The sequence below is a fragment of the Pongo pygmaeus genome, chromosome 6 (genome assembly GCF_028885625.2).
Source record: "Pongo pygmaeus isolate AG05252 chromosome 6, NHGRI_mPonPyg2-v2.0_pri, whole genome shotgun sequence".
Lineage (NCBI taxonomy): Eukaryota > Metazoa > Chordata > Mammalia > Primates > Hominidae > Pongo > Pongo pygmaeus.
In genome coordinates, this window is record NC_072379.2 from 52,508,160 (window position 1) to 52,528,788 (window position 20,629).

At 40.2% G+C, this 20,629-nt stretch overlaps 1 protein-coding gene across 2 annotated transcripts in view; it reads right to left on the reverse strand.

The window, feature by feature from the left end:
• The window catches only part of BMPER (BMP binding endothelial regulator), a 243,224-nt gene that overhangs the window by 189,495 nt on the left and 33,100 nt on the right, over positions 1 to 20,629 (reverse strand). The gene's annotated exons all lie outside the window — the stretch shown is intronic.

Below are 20,629 nucleotides of genomic sequence, written 5' to 3' on the forward strand. Positions count from 1 at the left end.
GCTTCAGTAGTAAAAATGTTGTCCCTGGGGAAGATGGCATGCTGCCTTTCAATGATACTTTAAAAGGATGTTCCAATGGTGGTACAAAGCCAGTATTTAAGGTTACATGCAGATTTTGTGGCTGGAGTGGTAAGAGCTGATGTTGAGGATTTATGTTTGAACTCTGTTCTAAATGTATTTACATTTGGCTACCAACTATGCTAAGCCTTGGGCCTTTCAACATTAGGAAGCAACAAATGATGAGGGCTCAAAGCATCAACTTCAAACATCCACAGGTGAATTCATACATTTTTCATAATAAGAACATGTTTTGCAATGGGATTCAGCCCTGAGCAATAGGCACTCCCATATTTAGAAGTGTTTATGCTAAGAAGAGAGCAAATACAAGAATGATGGGTGATGTACAAAAAGTTGCAACAAGGATTTTTCTCCCTTAATGCATTTCATAATAGGAACATGTTTCTAGTCTGGGGTGCATAGTAGCAGCCTAAGAAAATAAGATTTATTTAAAGACAGCAAACAACCAACAACCTCATAAGGAAAATTACGGTGGCTATAGACAAAAAATCAAGAATAGAACCCTCTGTTTCCTCAGAGTAACTTCAAAGACATCAGTGACAGTGTAAAGAATAAATGCATTATCTACCACACACGTATGAAACACCATCTGTGTCACTAATGCATTATCCTGCATGATTTTTATACTTTAGAAAACATATTACTTAATGTAAACTTTCTGGTGGATTAACTAGAGTGTTCAGGGCTCATCAGGAAAAATTGTCAAAAATATTCCACCATCACTCTTTATCTTTTATTTTTAATTCTGAAATATAGATTCACAGAAAGGTGCAAAAAAATATACAGGGAGGTTCTATGCACCCTTTGCTCAACCTCCTCCAGTGTTAACTCTTGTATAACTACAGGACAGCAGCAAAACAAGGAAATTGACAATTGTGCAAACCACAAAGCTTATTCAGATTTTACCAGTTTTACATGCACTCATTTGTGTCTGTCTGGGTGTGTGTGTGTTTCTGTGCAGTTTTATTACGTGTACATTCTTGTAACCACATAACATACAAAATTGTTTTATCACAAGACTCCCTCAGGCTATTCATTTATAGCAACACTCAGTCTACTTCTTGCCTCTGTCTCTAATCCCTGGCAACCACTAGTCAGTTCTCCATTTCTATAATTTTGTTATTCCAGAATATTAAAGGAATCATCTACTATGTAGCCTTTTGAGGTTGACTCTTTTCTCTCTGAATAATTCTCCTGAGCTCCAACCAAGTTGTTGCATGTATCAATTGTTTGTTCCTTTTTATTGCTGAGTATCCATACCGTTCCTTGGTATGGATATACCACAGTTGGTTTAACCACTCACCTACTGAAGGGCATCTGGGTTGTTTCCAGTTTTTTACCTTTTACCAATAAAGCTGTGATGAACATTTATTCATCACAGCAGGACTTTGTGTGAACACAAGTTTTTGTTTCACTGGCAAAAATGCTCAAGAGTGCAATTACTGGGTCATGTGGTAAGTGTATGTCTAGTTCTTTAAGAAACTGCCATACCGACTTCCAGGGTGGCTAAACAATCATTTGACATTTTCACCAGCAATGTATGAGAGATTTTCCATGTCTTTGCCAGCCATTTGGTGTTATCACTCTACAGTTGACCCTTGATCAACCCTCTTGAAGTCAAAAATTCAATATAACTTTTCATTCCCCAAAAACGTACCTACTAATAGCCTACTGCTGACCAGAAGCCTTACCAATAACATAGTTGATATACACATATTTTGTATGTTATGTGTATTATACATGTATTCTTACTAAAGTAAGCTAGAGAAAAGAAAATGTTATTGAGAAAGTCATAAGGAAGAGAAAACGTATTTACTATTCATTAAGTCGAAGTGGATAATCATACGTGTCTTCATCCTCATCACATTAACGTAGGCGGAGGAAGGGGAGTGGTTGGTCTTGCTGTCTCAGGGGTGGAAGAGGTGGACAAAGTGGAGGAGGTGGAGGAGGTGGAAGGGGAAACAGGAGAGGCAGGGACACTTGGGTATAATTTTTATTGAAAAAGATCTGCGTGTGAGTGGACTCACAGAGTTCAAACACATGTTGTCCAAGGGTTTGATGTTTATATTTTTAGCTATATTGATAGGTTAATTAATATTTTATTGTAGTTTTAACTGCATTTTCCTGATAGCTAATGATGTTAAACATCTTTTTATGTGCTTCATTGCCACCTGTATATACTCTGATGAAATGTCTCTTCATATCTTTTGCCTATTTCTAATTAGATTTTTTGTTATCCTCACAAAGCTTCCACAAAACAAATGATTGTTATATTGATGAGGTAAATTTATCAATTTTTCGTTTTTATGAACAGTGCTTTTGGTGTCAAGTCTGAAAACTCTGCCTAGCTCTAGGTCCAAAATATTCTCCTACATACGTTTTCTACGAGTTTTACAGTTTTCCATTTCACATCTAAGTTTGTGATTAATTTTGACCTAATCATATGATGTATAAAGTTTAGTTGAGGTGTTTGATTTTTTGTGTTTTTTGTTTGTTTGTTTGTTTGTTTGTCTATGAACAGCTCACTGCTCCAGCGCCATGTGTTTAAAAAGCTAGCCTTCTTCCATCACATTGCTTTGGCATTTTGTTAAAAATCAGGTGGATATATTTCTGTCTTAGTCCAGGTTCTCCGTTCTATTCTGCCGATCTGTGTGTCCATCCTTCTGTCCATGCCATGTTGTCTTTATTACTGTAGCTGTACTACACACTTTGAAATTGGGTAGACCGATTCCTCTCACTGTATTCTTGTGTTTCAAGATTGTTTCAGCTATTCTAGGTCCTTTGCCTTTTTATGCAAATTTTAGAATAAGCTTGTCTATGTCTACAAAATACCCCTGCTAGGTGCTTTTTAGACCATTTTAAAAATTACTTATATGGAAATATCAGACTTGATCTATGCCTCATTGAGAAGCCTCTTTCACTGTGGGATGAAGCCGGCCTATGTTTGCCAAGTACACTTTTGGGAAGCGTTTTTCCACGAGTAGTCCAAGGACTAAGGGCATTCCTAGGGGGTCTGTGAAAACACACATTCCTGCACCCATATTTTTCTTCTTATCTGCCACCTCTTTTACCTAGGCTCTTTGCTGGAAAGTCTGAGCTGAGACTCATTTGCTTGGGATGATTTTAGAACTGTGCAGCCAGCAGAAGAAACGTCTGATTCAACAGCGCAACATTGTACAGAGTCTTCTGGAAGTCTGTGTGGCTGCCTCTGATTTCATGCCATGAGATCAGAGGGGTTCTTTGTTACATTTGAAGCATGGGTAGATAAGTGCATTAAAGAGAAAAATTCGCCCATTCTAAAAACAGGACAAAATTGATAAAGGCCTTGGCCAGGCACGGTGGCTCAAGCCTGTAATCCCAGCACTTTGAGAGTCTGAGGCGGGCGAATCACCTGAGGTCGAGAGTTCGAGACCAGCCTGACCAACATGGAGAAACCCTGTCTCTACTAAAAATACAAAATTAGACAGGTGTGGTAGCAGGCACCTGTAATCCCAGCTACTCAGGAGGCTGAGGCAGGAGAATCGCTTGAACCCAGCAGGCGGAGGTTGTGGTGAGCCAAGATCACGCCATTGCACTCTAGCCTGGGCAACAAGAGTGAAACCCCATCTCAAAAAAAAAAGAGAATTTTGATAAAGGCCTTAACCTATGGGCAGGAACTGTGGAAGAGACTGCCAAATATCTGTCAAGAAAAGCAGCTACTGACCCATGGGATCACACCACGAGAGGAATGAGGAGAAACCTCCACACCATAAGCCCACACCTCATCCAAGCTGGAACTAAAGCAGGCACTCATGGGAGCTGTACTGGAATCTCCTGCACTCCCTGAACCTCAGAGCAACCATTGATTTCTGAATTTTAGTTTATCAACAAAGGCTTATACTTTTAAATTATATTTCTTTCGTTAGTAACTCTTGTTAAAAAGAAGAGAAGTATCAAGCACCTGGCTTGTAGTCAGTGGTGTGCTGCCCATATTTAACAGCCAGCTCTCTAAGAGGAAAAAGCCCTGACTTTGAAATGCATTCTGATTTCCAAGGTATGAATACTTCCACCGTGGTCATTCCTGGCAACTAACATGATATCAACAAAAACAGTGTTGGGAAGATAACCACTTCAGCACATCATGGTTTATAGTACTATATATTTTAACATTAGATGCCAGTGGCTCTGTGAAACCTTTTATCTTCCTAACAGGAGACCATGAACTTTCGGGTAGAGTTTAGGGTATTTTATTAGCATTAGAGGTCATGCTGTTAATCCCATATACCTAGATAAAAATACTTAAGCATACTAACAGTCACATATTTTCAGTTTATGGCATTATGTCCAGCTCTCCTTCTCCTAAACTTGGTATATACAACACATCATTTAACCAGGAGAACATTCATTCCAGGGGCTCCCAAGCCTGCTGAACATCAGAACCACCTAGGGGGCTAATTCAGAATATAGATGCCCAGTGGAATCAACACAAATGTCTACCAACAAATGAGTGGATAAACAAAATGCAGTATATTCATACAATGGGCTATTATCTACCCTTTTAAGAAATAAAATTCTAATACCCGCTACAACATGGATAAACCTTGAAGACATTATGCTAAGTGACAGAAGCCAGACACAAAAGAACAAATATTGTCTGACTGCACGTATATGCGGTACCTAAAATAGGCAAATTCATAAAGACAGAAAGTGAAATGCAGGCTATCAAGGGCTGAGGGGAGGAGAGAAAGAGAAGATATTGTTTAATGGGTACAGAGTTTCAGTTTGAGATGATGAAAAAGTTCTAGAAATAGATAGTGGTAATAGTTGCTCAACAATGTGAATGTACTTAATGCCATCAAATTGTATATTTTAAAATGATCAAAATGGTAAATTTTATGTTATGTGTGTCTTGCCATAAAAAGGAACACAGTTGCCTGGGCCTCACTCATTGGGAATTATGATTCATTTGGTCTGGAGTAGGGCTCAGGCATCTGAGTATTTTACAAGCAGTCCTGGCAATTCCAAGACACAAGCAGGTTCGGGACCCACTAATCTAGTCCAGCCCCTGCATGATACAAAGGGGAAAACAAAGGTTCTGAAAGAAATGTCTTGGCCAAGGTCAAGTAACTAGAAGTGGCAGAGTCAATAATTGATTCCCCATCTACTTCCAAGTCCTGTCTTCTTTTCACTTCATTCTTCAAATAACTGAGGGTCTTTATGACTATTATACAATCCTCAGGCTGCGAGGCTTAGAAGTTCCCTGTCTAGATGTCTGAATATATTAACCAGGCCAGACTTTTGCCTTCAGCTTCTCTGTGTGGCCTTGCCTCTGGAGGTTTGAAGATGTTTGCCTTGCTTCTGCATTCACAGCCTCATCAAGGTGGCCATGCCACAGTTCCCGGAACCCAACATATTAAAAACTCACAGTGCAGGTTCAGAGAATGCCTGGACACTCTCAGATAGAGGACTGCCTCACGTGTTCAGCATCACCCAGTCAATGCCCAAGCATGTCTGCAGATAAACATCTTCAGCCCTCCAACCACCAACCTACTAGAAACATAATTAGCTGGCTCTGGTGTAAATAAGCTCATACTGAGAGAAGGAGGCACTCAAGTTCATGAACATACCAATGTACATTGTTCACCTTCATTATCATATTAGTCTTGTTAAACATCAATCTCTCTAGCAGACAGATTTCTAAGTCAACACACATTAGCTCTAAGATAAGGTTCCTCTCCAAAAGAAATATAGAACATTTAATTCTAAGAAGAAAAAAAAAGGAATCAACTTCTGAAGAAACTACAAGAGTATTCTCTGATCAAAGTCCAGTAGGAACATTTACCATTCAGCATCATGATCATTTTTAAGATAACAATCAGATGCCTGCACACTCATGCATCTTCCTCAATAGATGCATGTCACATATATGGACATACTTTCAGTTTCAGAGTTGCTGAATTTAAGCAGCAAATAAAAGAGAACCTAGACAGGCTGCAGGGGCTTCGGTGTCAAATCATTCCTTTCCCGGGGTTTCTGATGATGCACCCCAAGTTTCTACCTAGAATACCTCACTTTATTCTCTCAGCCTTATGGTCCTCCATGAAACAATGTCATTAGAAGCCTCAGAGGATATAAGAATGTTTTGGTTCCAAAACATTTTGAGATGATAAGCATCACTGTGATTTTATTCTCACGGTGAAATATACTACAAGACAGGAGGGGGAAAAATCATCTTAAAGTGCTGAGCAGTTTACTCTTCATGATAGGTACGCTATAAGCAGTCGTAGAATCATTTTAAGAGCAGCTGCAGAAAACCCAAAGCTACATTAAAGGTTCATTCTATATGATGTTATAAAAGAAAGCAGATAATCACATCAAAATTATGGTACCTTGGAAATCTGAAGTCCTAATTGCAGAATATTACTGGTGGCTTTGCACAAAACAATGAAAGATCTACTAAAAATGACATTTAGGTGACCAGTAAGTTTATTAGTACTATACTATACTACAGCCACTACCATATGAAAATATACTTAAGCTGTGGCGGTTTTAATTATCTTTTTTAACCTCTATGGAATTCAAAGAAGGAACAATAAAATATCAAGGGCCTAGAACTCGGTAGACATTCAGTAATTTTTCATCCCTATTTATCCATTCTCATTCTCTCCCTATCACTCTCACTCAACTTCAACTACCATCCTCATCCACGATGGCCAGGAACAGTTGCAATCATTTAATGTGAGTCAACAGTACTACACTAAATATGCTCATGACATCATGAGACACATGCTGAACTAGGAAGATTGAAACTTAGTTCCAATTTTCCCATCTTTCTCTTATTCCCTTTTATCCAACATATATTCAGGGGACAGCCAGTCTGTACCAGGCACAGTGATCAGAGCTGAAAATACTATCATCCCTACCCTCCCAAAACTTCCAGTTTAGCAGGAGTTCCAGAAAATCAAAATGCTGAATCACAATTGAGGTTAGTGTTAAGAAGAAAAGATACTTAATTGTACAACAAGTACCCATGGATGCCAGGAAGGAATGTCCAAAGTGAAATCTAAAAAATGGGTCAGTCAGCTCTACAACATAGGGTAGAAAAGCACTCCAAGCAAAGGTTAGAGTATGTTCAAAATTCCACAGCAGGAAGTGAGCACAAAACATTGAGAGAAACAGAAGAAAGCCTCCTGTCCAGGTACAGTGGCTCACATCTGTTATCCCAGCACTTCAGGAGGCCAAGGCAGGTAGATCACTTGAGGTCAGGAGTTCAAGACCAGCCTGGCCAACATGGTGAAAACCCATCTCTACTAAAAATACAAAAATTAGCTTGGCGTGGTGGTGCATGCCTGTAGTCCCAGTTACTTGGAAGACTGAGGCAGGAAAATCCACTGAACCTGGGAGGCAGAGGTTGCAGTGAGCCAAGATCCTGCCATTGCACTCCAGCCTGGGCAACAGAGAGAGAATCCATCTAAAAAAAAAAAAATCCCACCAGGAGAAGTGCAGAAGAAGATGGGGAGACAGGGGAGAGCAAGACCCAGATCTTGCAGGGCTTGGTGGCCACCTAACCAGAGGAGGAGAGGGAATGGCCAAAAGCAAGCAAGCGTTTGCTAGCTTGTACTATGTGCACTGATTCGGCAAGCTATCTTCTAGCTATAAGTATCATTCTCGATAGATGCTTCTACTTACCATGTGTCCCAAAGCTGCTCTAGGTATGGTTGGTAGAATTCTAAGATGTATCCAACCCCTGATACACCTACTTTGTGCAATCCTTCCCTTGAGTGTGGGCAAAACCTGTGAATGTGATGGATGTCACTCCCGTGATTAGGCTGTAACCAGAAATTGTGCAGGTGTAACTTGAGTTATTATCTTGAGTGGGCCTGACCTACTAAGTGAGCCTTAAAAAGGGTCTACAAGCCATAAAGGTCCTCTCTTGCTGGCTTTGAAGAAGGAGGCCACTGTGCAGCTGCAAGGAACTGAATTCTGCCAACAGCCACACGAGCTTAGAAGAGGACCCTGAGCCTCAGATGAGACCAGCCCTAGATGACATCTTAATTGCAGGCTTGTGAGACCCAGCTAAGCTGTGCCTAGAGCCCCAACCCACAGAAACTGTGGGTTAATAAATGATGTTATTTTAGGCTGTTAAGTTTGTCATAGCTTGTTGTCTATCAATAGAAAATTAGTACACTGGCCATCAGCAGCAGAAGGAAGCTCTGTGAGTCTGGGAGCCTCTGAGACTACCCCCATTCTGATATGGCTGTCAGGCACTTTGCATATGAGACATCAGGGAGACCAGAACTACCACCCTCCTCCACCATGGCCAGGAACATTTGCAACTTGGCCCACTTTAGAAAGTGAAAATGGATGCACCAGAAGTCCACAGCAAGCCTTAGAAATCTAATCTTCTAACTTAAAGGCAACCACAAACTTGCCCCTTAAACTGCCTTCCAAAAGTCTACAAAATCTATAAAACAAAGCCCAGGAATAAATGGGTTGAGACAAATTTGACAAGGAAAGCTGATCTCTAAGTTTCCTTACTAATTTGAACAACAAAAACAGCTTTTTGTGAAGTATGATTTTAATGTTAACAAGGTCCTTTTAAACAAGTAGGGTCATTTTTATTGAAATGCCAAAATAGCCTGGTTTATATTATGGGTAGCCAATCTATGAACTGTAACATTTTATGCGTCTTTTTTTGGTTAGAGAAAAAGAGCAGGGGAAAGAAATCCCTCTTGTTTTTTTGTCTTGTTTTTTTCTTGTCTTGAAAAACGCATTAACAACCTCCACTCAAATTTCTGAGGCCAGGTGGATAAAATTAGTTAAACTGCATAGGTTAAAATGTCTATGCAAGCTTTCCAGAATCTAACAACTTTCATCAAGAAGCATGTGAGAAATTCTCTTAAGCGCAAAATCATGGGAAAAAAACTACAGTGGCACGGGAAGTGAGTAGCTCAATGCTGGGGAGGGAATGCCATCTCCAAAGATGTTTTAAGTGACAGGTTAGAGTCTCAGCATTAAATTAGCTAAGAGTAAAGCTATAGACTTGTATTTGGTTAGAAATGGAACACACACACACACACACACACACACACACACACAAAGAAATGAAATATGCACACACAGAGAGAAAGTATGCAGAGGCTGGCTCTGGAAGGATCCCAAGAACCTGGTACAAAGATTGTCTCCAGGACAAAGTCACTGGGGTCAAGAGTGGGAGGGAAACTTACTTTTACTATAGATATTTTTGGGTGCTTTTAAGTGTGTAATTGCATGACCTATTTAAGATATTGTATGCAGCCAAGCACACACACACACACATAAGAGCAAAGCTCATCTCAATTGTCTCACTGGAACACTGCTGCAGTAATAAGCAGTCATGAGTACTAGTGAGGAAAAAAAAATTGAGTTGAGGGTTCCCAGATAAAGGACAATTAGTAAGAAAAGCCACTGGTTCCTAAGCTACATGTTGTCAGTCACCTCCAAAAGCCTCTCTGCCTACATACTTTCTTTGAAATTGTTGGTCCACCCAGACTATAATCAGTCCTAGAGGGAGAAGGGGGCTGTGCCTGGGTGAAGAACTGCCGAGTTCATTTCTCTCTCTCTCTCTCTCTCACTTTCTCTCTCTCTTTCTCTCTCGTTTATCTCTAGAGCCATCACAACTCATCTCCCCTCCTTCCTGCTTATCTCACAGGCAGTATGATACTGTATTAGTCCATTCCCACATTACTATAAAGAAATACCTAAGACTGGGTAGTTTATAAAGAAAAGAGTTTTAATTCACTTACAGTTCCTCCAGTTGTACAGAAGGCATGGCTGGGAAGGCCTTAGGAAACTTACGATCATGGCGGAAGGCAAAGAGGAAGCAGGCACCATCTTCACATGGCCAGCAGGAGACAGAACAAAGGGAGAAGTGCCACACAATTTTAAACAACCAGATCTCGTGAGAACTCACTCACTATCATGAGAACAGTAAGCAGGAAATCCACCTTCATGATCCAATCACCTCCCACCAGGTGCCTCCTCCAACACTGAAGATCACAATTCAACATGAGATTTGGGTGGGGACACAGAGACAAACCATATTATATGCCAAGCAAGAAGAATGGGACAGTGGGAGTCAGAAGACCCCCTCTGCCTTTGAGCAATTGTACAATCTCTCTCATCATGTAAGTTTTCCCATCTGCTAAATCAGAAGAGTAATCACCACCACCTCAGGGCTGAATACAACTCTATCTCTGAAAGCCTAAGATTGGAGGATTGTTTTCTCTTCCAAAGTATTCTCTAAAACTCTTTCACAGTATAGTTTACATGATTAGCAGACCTTTTAGGGGAAGGCAACTCATTTCTTACTTGGGAGGCAAAACCTGGGGCAAACAGCATCCAGGTTGATTAGATATAATAACTACCAGAGAATTTGGCCATGTCTAAAAGAAAGGAAAGCAGAGGTTGAGGAAAGAACCATTCTTTTGTTTGAGCAGCAGACAATGCACGGTTATGATTGTCAAACTAAGTTTGGTTAAAAGTAAGCAACCAGATCGGCACATGGCTAACTCAATCTTTCCATCTTAAAACATTTCAACAATAAAACAATTCACTCTGTCAACACAGAAAGCGTCATTATTTTCATATATGAGTTTTTTTTAATGTTTATTTCTATATATGGTAAGTAGCTGGCTCCCTCCAAAACAACCACATAGCAATATTCTGAAAGGCATGATCATCTTCCAGGTCATTCCAAAGCAGCACTGAGAAGAGGTCCCTTATTCATGACCTTGTACTATAGAAAAGGCAACCTATAATTAATAATGCTTAATCTATTACCATTATTCATAGTCCCCCTTTACATTGGTCAGTAATTGGTCTATAGACATGAGCTCAATTCTCTTAAATTTCACCATGCATGTTTTGCTCTTTAATTCTTATTTATCAGAACCTAGGGCAGTTTACCTCATTTTGGAAATTGATGTGCAAATATTTATATTTTGCCTTTTTCTTTTCATGAGACATCATAGGATTTTAAAAATCAAATATAAAAGTTAAACTATTAAAAAATGCAACCCATGGGATCATAACCCATAGAAAAACAAGACAAAACACAGAAAAATCAAAGAAAAGAAAAGGTTACAGAAAATAAACTCCACTTGACAAATGAAAGACTTTTTTTTCAATCCTTCATCAAACTCTTGTGGACAATTAATATTTCATGCTCCATATGAGGAAAGAAGATGGAACTTGACCTATAAATGTCTGAAACACACCTTATTCATTTATGATCTACTAATAGCAAACATATATTCAGATAACAAACACATTATTGTTCATGAAAGAACCCTACATTAAAGGGTGATTTTCAGTCCAAGTAAATACAGAAAAGCTGCCAAAACCATCTGTTTGACTCCCGATGATCTCATTTGTTTTCATCAAACAATATTGAGTTTTTTCAAATTAGATTAATCTTCTGCCCAGTTGTTAGGCTATTTGGATAAAAATGTGTAATTATTATTAGCATAAAAATAATCTCAAAAGCACACTGAAATATTTGCCTGAGAGAAATTAGTTATAATTTACTTACTTTTCTGTTTTAAAGAATATTCTGGCTTCATAAAAGCTAAGGACAATTTGGTAAGCAGCACTATTCTATAAATACCTGGCCCGTGGATTCACAAATAATTGTTAAATTAATAAACGAATGGAACATATGAGCAATGCAATTAAAGAAAACAGGAACACAAATGCATGCACACACAAAGCCTTTCTAAGAATACGTTTGAACTACGAGTTTTCATATTTCTGTCCTTAAGCAGATGTACTCTCCTACCATTGCCTTTTCAATATCAGCATCTTTTTTGGAGGAAAATAAATAAAAGTCGTGATAGGATTCTGTTATCTTTTTGTGTGACCCCTCTACTCCTCCTCAAACAATCAACAAACAAACAAAAACTTATTACAGATTTGTTTTAAATCAGATTTGTTTAATTCAAGGAAGCCTAGAAAGTGGTACCTTAACAAGTTCCCCAGGTGATTTTGAGTGGCAGGCAATGACTAAGACCTATGTCATGCCTTTGTGTGTGCCAGAACCTTCACCCAGGAGCTTTGTGCAGAGCAGCCCTTTTTGAATGTGATTACCTTTTACTTGTTCATAAAAACGCATTGCTTTTCTGGAAAGCCTTCCCAGGCACATCCCTGACTTCTTGCCTGCTAGCTATCCTCCTTCACTTCTGATACGGTTTGGCTGTGTTCCTACCCAAATCTTATCTTGAATTGTAATGCCCATAATCCTCACATGTCATGGGAGAGACCCAGTGGGAAGTAATTGAATCATGGAGGCAGTTTCCCCCATGTTGTTCTCATGATAGTGAGTTCTCACGAGATCTGATGGTTTTATAAGTGTCTGGCATTTCCCCTGCTGGCTCTCATTCTCTCTCCTACTGCCCTGCAAAGAGGTGCTTTCTGCCATGATTGTAAGTTTCCTGAGGCCCTCCTAGCCATGCTGAATCAACTAAACCTCTTTTCTTTATAAGTTACCCAGTCTTGGGTATTTCCTTATGGCAATGTGGGAATGGACTAAAACACCTTCCCTCTGCACTCAGGCATGCCTTCCCCAGAGAACTTCCCAACCAGATGGTACTTCTCTGTGTCCCCTTAATGAAGCAAGCCTTTGAGGATATGGTCACCCTCTGCTTGATCCTGGGTCACTAACACCTTGGCAGATGAATGACTGAACTTCCCCAGGCCCTCATTTTCCTCATATGCAAAATAAGACAGAAATTACCTCACTGTTGTGAAGACTTAGTGGTGAGCATAAACCAAATAACTTGGTATCCAGCTATGGGTAACATAAGTCCTTCTGGTACTTCATGAAGATAACAGATGGAGGTAAAGGTCTTAAAATCAACCAGATAATCACACCTCACAATCCGCAGTGCTTCAACAATACTACATGGACAGACAGTTGGATGCCACAGCTTTCATGAGCCTCAGGATGAGAGCTCTTGGTAGATAAAAGCAGTAACACTGGCCAGGGACGGTGGCTCACAGCTGTAATCCCAGCACTTTGGGAGGCCGAGGCGGGTGGATCACCTGAGATCAGGAGTTCAAGATCAGCCTGGTCAACATGGCGAAACCCCGTCTCTACTAAAAATACAAAAAAATTAGCCTGCCTGGTGGCAGGCACCTGTAATCCCAGCTGCTTAGGAGGCTGAGGCAAGAGAATCACTTGAATCCAGGAGTCAAAGGTTTCAGTGAGCCAAGATTGCACCACTGCACTACAGCCTGAGTGATAGAGTGGAACTCCGTCTCAACCAAAAACAAAAAAAAAAAGTCCGGGCGCGGTGGCTCAGGCCTGTAATCCCAGCACTTTGGGAGGCCAAGGTGGGCGGATCACGAGGCCAGGAGATTGAGACCATCCTGGCTAACACGGTGAAACCCCGTCTCTACTAAAAATACAAAAAATTAGCCAGGCGTGTTGGCAGGCGTCTGTAGTCCCAGCTACTCAGGAGGCTGAGGCAGGAGAATGGCGTGAACCCAGGAGGCGGGGCTTGCAGTGAGCCGGGATCGTGCCACTGCACTCCAGCCTGGGTGACAGAGCGAGACTCTGTCATAAAATTATGTTTGCCTGCGGGAACAATGTCATCTCTGAGGACCTGTATTCTGATCAGCATCCTGGCCTTTAAAGAATAGGAATGACCTATGAAGACCCATAAAGAATGAGCATAGTAGTAAAGACCAATTTATGATATATATAAACTTCTATAATTATTCAAAGGAATAAAATGACGTTCCATGTAATTACAAATAAACTATGCACATTAATTATAGAAGTAGCTCACATAGATAAGTACACATAGAATAAACTATAAATAGAAACTCAACTATAGAATATGAGGAATTTTAAATAACCCAAATTTCTTAAGAGACTAACCAAGAAAAAAATGAGATGATAACATGCCTTCTTCTCTCATACTTTCCCTGTATTAGAAGTTTCAAAACAAACAAAAAAATTAAAAATTTCTGAGCTATTTCAAAGGTTTCTAATGCAGAATATGTTTTATGATTAGGATAACAAAGATGATAACAATATTTCCCATTGAGAAAATCATTCTTAGGCTGGGCACTGTGGCTCATGCCTGTAATCCCAGCACTTTGGGAGGCCAACGTGGGTGGATCACTTGAGGCCAGGAGTTGGAAATGAGCCTGGCCAACACAGTGAAACCTCATCTCTACTAAAAATACAAAAAAATTGCTGGGCATTGTGGCACACACCTGTAATCCCAGCTACTTGGGAGGCTGAGGCATGAGAATCACTTGGACACAGGAGGCGGAGGTTGCAGTGTGTTGAGATCACGCTACTGCACTCCAGCCTGGGTGACAGAGCGAGACCTGTCTCAATAATAATAATAATAACAATAACTAATTAAAAAATAAATAAAAATAGAAGAAAAAAATCATTCTTAAAAATAAGAGGCCAGTAAAACATTCCCCACATTCTTCATCTAGCCTATATTCTAAATTTAGTCCATTCTGTCACTGAAGTTCTGCAATACTGGACCAAATTCTGTGAAAACACTACCATTTAAGTGTTAACTTGTTGACAACTGTCAGTGTTTTCTACACTTTATTGTAGAAAACACAACAGCAATTGATGGCACTCAGTTAGGCTCTTTAAATGGAGCTTGATACCACTTCTCACCAAACCACCAAAAGGGGGAGGAACATATCCCTGGTAATATGGGGAAATTCAGAGCAGGAGAGAACTGGGTCAGGAGTGTGAATGTTGCAGTCTGAAGTGGGGGAATCCATTAGATGGAATGGAAATGAGGGAAGGCAAAGATATCCAAACAGGTCTAAATTTTGCCACGTGTGACACCAGCTTTCCCTATCATCTTTTATGGAGAAAGGGCTTAAAAACTCTCAGGGAAGAGGGAAAGAGAATAGCCTTGTCTTTTTTGGAGACGTTTAGTAAAAATGTCCATCATAATTTGACACATGCACACCTTTTCTCCCAACACTGTGATTTCTAGGTCTCTGTCCTTAAGAAACAGACACACATGGGCCTGACAGGAGTGACAAGCTGGTTCCCTGCAGCTTGCAAAAACTGAAAATCTAAACGGCTATCAATAGGGAGGTGTTAAATGAATTACTCTATATCTATACTATGGAATCCATACAAGAGTTGAAAAAGCATGAACTGGCCTGGGAAAATTCCTAAGTCACATTGTTGTTGATTTTTAGGTTTTTTGTTTTTTGATATTGCGGGGTGGGGGGGTGGTTTGGCCAAAGCAAACTGCAAAAGACCATTTCTTTCCATTTATGTAAAAATAAAAGTACACAGACAAAATTACATATACATGTAATAAACTGAAAAAGGTCTGGAAAACACACAATAAATTGGTAACAGTTGTTATTTCTGAGCAGAGTGGGTTTCACAGGCTCAGAAAGAACTTCTTTCTCCTTTCTTGTTTAACTTTTTTAGTACATTAATATATTAATGTAGTGTTTAATTAAATTTAAAATTAAACATAACTGTGCCAAGGAAGGAAAGGAGAAAGAGAGAGAAGTCAGAAGGGAAAAAGAAAAGAAAGTTCCAACAAATCATGGGAGGAAGTGAGCCAGTTCTTGGGGTTCAAGTCCCCCCACTCCCATTTACTTACACAATTGAATAACTGGAATAGACTTCCAATAAGCATTCCCCAGCACTTCAACATCAGAGTGATGTTTTCTTGGTCATTATCTGCTGTTTTCCTTTATTTCTTTTTTAATCATTCTAGTGATTTTCAAAATAAGAAGACAGCAAAGGGCCAGAGAGAAAACATGGCCTCCCACTACAAAAGGTAAAGAGATTTCTCACACCTACATGGTCTCATGCTTGATTTTTCTCAAGTATATTGACCAGGATAGGTAATGACTATCAGCCCCTAAAAGCTGTGGGATGTGGTTCTCATTTCTCCATCAGGGAGGCCGACCCTCTCTCTTCCTTTCCGTTGTTTGTCTGATAGCTGTGGTCCTCAAGCCTGTCTGCATAAGGGTCTCAGTGGAGGCTTAAAAATATACAGTTAGGGGCCCAGGCTAGGTGCTGCTGATACAGCAGGCCTGCAAGCCTAATGGTGAGACCACATGGGTCTGTCTCCCATCTCTGTCACTTACTAGCTCTGTGATATTGGGAAAGTCACTAAGGCTCTCAGTGTCACCATTTTTCCATCTGTAAAATGGGGCTGACCTTGTGAGGATTCAGTGCCTGGCTCCAAGCAAGTACCACCAGGAGTACTACCTGCTGCTGTTTTGATGAAAAGGATGATCATCTTGCTGACTACTATTATATTGGGCAAGCCCCAGGAATCTGCATTCTAACTGCTGCTTCTGTGATCCGTTACATTTTGAGAAACACTGTTTATACACATTCCCTCAAGTAAAAGGAAGAACAAACAAACAAGAAACAATATTCAAGGGTAACCTGAAGCATCTAGTAAGCTTTCACTATTGGTCATCCACGAACAATACTAAATTTCACCTTCCCATATGCTTGCTGATAGAGTCATACCCTGCACCCATTCTGCCTGGCACCCACTGCACTATGTTAGGTACACGCTGTGTGCACCTCCACAAGAGACCTGACCACACAGCCTGGTGAGCAGCTTTAAAAATTGCAAAAGGTATTACCTCTGAATGCAGATACCATTCAAAATACAGGAGAATTCAGTCTATCAGTGCTCCTGTTACAATGTGTTAAGTCAAGGGTCCGCAACCCCTGCCTGGGCCACGGACCTGTACTGGTCTGTACCTTGTAAGGAACTGAGCCACACATCAGGAGGTGAGAGGTGGGCAAATGAGCGAAGCTTCATCTGTATTTACAGCTGATCCCCATCGCTCATATTACCGCCTGAGCTCCACCTCCTGTCAGATCAGCTGCAGCATTAGATTCTCATGGAAGCGCAAACCTTTTGTGAACTGCACATGCGAGTCATCTAAGTGTGCACTCTTTATGAGAATCTAATGCCTAAAGATCTGTCACTGTCTCCCATCAACCCTAGATGGGACCATCTACTTACAGGAAAACAAGCTAAGGGCTCTCAGTGATTCTACATTATGGTGAGTTATATATTACACATTACGATGTAATAATAATAGAAACAAAGTGTGAAATAAATGTAATACATTTGAATCATCCCAAAACCATCCCCCCACCCCGGTCCATGGAAAAATGGTCTTCCATGAAACTGATCCCTGATGCCAAAAAGGTTGGGAACCACTGTTAAATGATCTGAAAAAACAAGGCTCCATTTCTTTGCTAAGGAGACTCCATTGCGTATTATGTTACATATATAAAAATATATATAATATAAATATATATTTATATTAAAATTATATTTTTATTTCTAACATATATAAATTATATTATATATAATTACATTATATATAAATATTTAATATATAAATTATATGTAAATATATTATATATAAATATATAATATACAAATTATATGTAAATATATTACATATAAATTACATATAAATATATAATATATAAAATTATATTATATATAAATATATAATATACAAAAATTATATTATATATAAATATATAATATACATAAATTATATTATATATAAATATATAATATATAATACATATGAATTCTATTATATATAAATCTATAATACATAATATATATAAATTCTATTATATATAAATATATATAATATATATAAATTCTTTGACCCTGAGACAGTCATGCCTAGACATTATTTAGTTCTAAAGTAAAGTATTATCAGCAAACTTCTGCATTACTATGATTCCTCACTAAATCACTCTCATTGAGCAAGAACAGTCAAAAGCTTCAGCATGAGCATGCAGGCTCTTGTTAGAGGACTTATCAGAAATGCAGCTGCTACTGCTGTCTCAGAATTTCTGCTACCCACTGATCTGTTGTTGTTTTGTTGTTGTTGTTTTCTCCTATATGAATGCAGAATGCAAAAGAGTTACAGAGAGGTTTACTGGGATTCCTTGGGAGGCCAAACCCAGATTGGGTGAACACTCAGATCTGAGGGGCCTCGGGGAATGCCCTCCCAAGGGTCTCCCTCCAGTCCTTATTCCTTTACTACACAAGGCTCTTTGGTTTTAGCTTCTTGCCTTTACTCACATTCAAAGCTAAAAACCAAGGTATAACCTAACTGCCCAAAAATGTGGAGAAACGACCAAATGAATGTTGGTACACTCTTACAACAGAATCTTATGCATCTATTAAGAACAATATGTCCCAATAACAGAGATGTTATGCCCTAATGTTAAGTAGGAAAAAATATAAATAATGCAATATGGGTAGCAATATATCAACCCTGTAAACACTTTTACATGGGAAAATACAGAAATAAATATATCAAATGATAGCAATTGTTATTCCTGGATGGTGAGACTGTATTTTTTTCCTGCTTTTTCACAGTTTAGACTATTTTTTGAGGCTTCTCCTATGAGCATAAGTTACAATTCCAATAAAAAAAAAAAACTCACCAAAATACTGGGAGTCTCCAGTATTTAAGAGTGAACAGGACTGTGTCCCTTAACACCCTTGAGACAAGCACTGTATTATGAGGTAGAAAGAGAGAAAACAAAGGGTGCATATTAACATCCACCCCAGGGCCCCTGAAAAGTCAGACTCACTGTATTAGTTCATTTTCACACTGCTACATAGAACTGCCCAAGACTGGGTAATTTATAAAGGAGAGGGGTTTAATTGACTCACACTTCAGCATGGCTGGGGAGGCCTCAGGAAACTTACAATCTTGGCAAAAGGTGAAGGGCAAGCAAGACACCTTCTTCACAAGGTGGCAGGAAGGAGAAGTGCCAAGCAAAGGGGGAAGAGACCCTTATAAAACCATCAGATCTTGTGAACAGCAAGAGAACAGCATAGCGGAAACCACCCCCATGATTCAATTACCTCCACCTGGTCTCTCCCTTGACATATAGGGATTACAATTCAAGAAGAGATTTGGGTGGGGACACAAAGCCAAACTCTATCACCCATTCAAAAGTCCCCGTCATGAAGGTCCACCTTAGGGCAGGGCAAGATTCTTGACCTCCCCCCAAATGCGCTGGGATTTCCATCAGAAAGAGAACTCAGGACACTGCACTCACTGGCCTATTCTTGGGTCCAGATTGGTTAGAAGAGGCTTATCATCTTAAGCCCAAAAAGAATGTTCAGGAAATGTGTTTGTCTTGGGTATCTCTTTCCCTTGAAAGATTAAGATAAGAGGAGGAAAGAGTGGTGATAAAGGAATTAGCAGGTCAAGAAGGAAAGAAGGCTACACACTACAGCATAAGAAAGCTCCCTTCTGCACAACCAATCATGGAGAAGCAAACCGAAAGCTTGTCAAGCATGCGAAGGGCACCAGTAATGCTTCTATTACCTGAGAGATGTTGACATGCAGTATGGTGAATGCATCTTTCCATGTTGGTCCCTCCAACACAATTGTCCTCGTTTTTTCTCTTTTTTTTTTTTGTTTTTTTGTTTTTTGAGATGGAGTCTTGCTCCGTCACCCAGGCTGGAGTGCAGTGGTGCAATCCTGGCTCACTGCAACCTCTGCCTCCTGGGTTCAAGTGATTCTCCTGCTTCAGCCTCCCCAGTACTGGGAATACAGGCACCCACCACCACACCTGGCTAATTTTTCTATTTTTAGTAGAGACAGGGTTTCATCATGTTGGCCAGGCTGGTCTTGAACTCCTGACCTAAAGTAATCCACCCACCTTGGCCTCCCAAAGTGCTGGTATTACAGGTGTGAGCCACCATGCCCAACCTGCTGTCCTCACTTAACAAATGAGGTGATGAGATCAAGAAAGGGTACATGTCTCCCCCTACTCACATGGAAATGTGGTGGATGAGTTTCCTGAGGCTTAGGACAATAGACATTTATTGTCTCACAGTTCTGGAAACCAGAAGACCAAGATTAAGGTGTCAGCAGGGCATGCTCCCTCCGAAGGCTCTTGGGAAGAATCACCCCTTGCCTTTCCTAGATCCTGGCGGCCCTGGGCACTCCTAGGCTGGTGGCAGCATCACTCCAGCTTCTGCCACTCTTTGTGTGTCTCTGTCTGTCTCTGTTTCTTCCTCTTCTTATAAAGACACCAGTCACATTGGATTTGGGGCCATCCAAATTCAGCATGACTCCATCTTAATTAACTATATCTGCAAAGGGCCTAGTTCCAAACAAGGTCACATTCTGAGCTTCCAAGTAGATGTGAAATTTGGGGAACACTCTGCCACCCAGTAAACTTGGATTCTGACTCGGCAGGGTGACTCCAGAGCCCACACCCTGAACACTGGGCTAATGTTGCCTCCTGCGTGGCCCCACACTGTGAAGCGCTATTGACATATACACGGTGTGAAATCCCCAGGGAGCTGACGATTTACATGAAACCACAGAGGGGGAAAATCACACCACTGCGGTATCCATGTGGGCTTCTGGAGGCCATAGAAATCTAAAGGGGAACGTGGCAGATGAGGGCTGAGCACCTTGAGCACAGGCAGCACCTGGACAGGTTGGGAAAAAAGACCCGCACTAAGGCCAAGAGAGAGGTGAGACT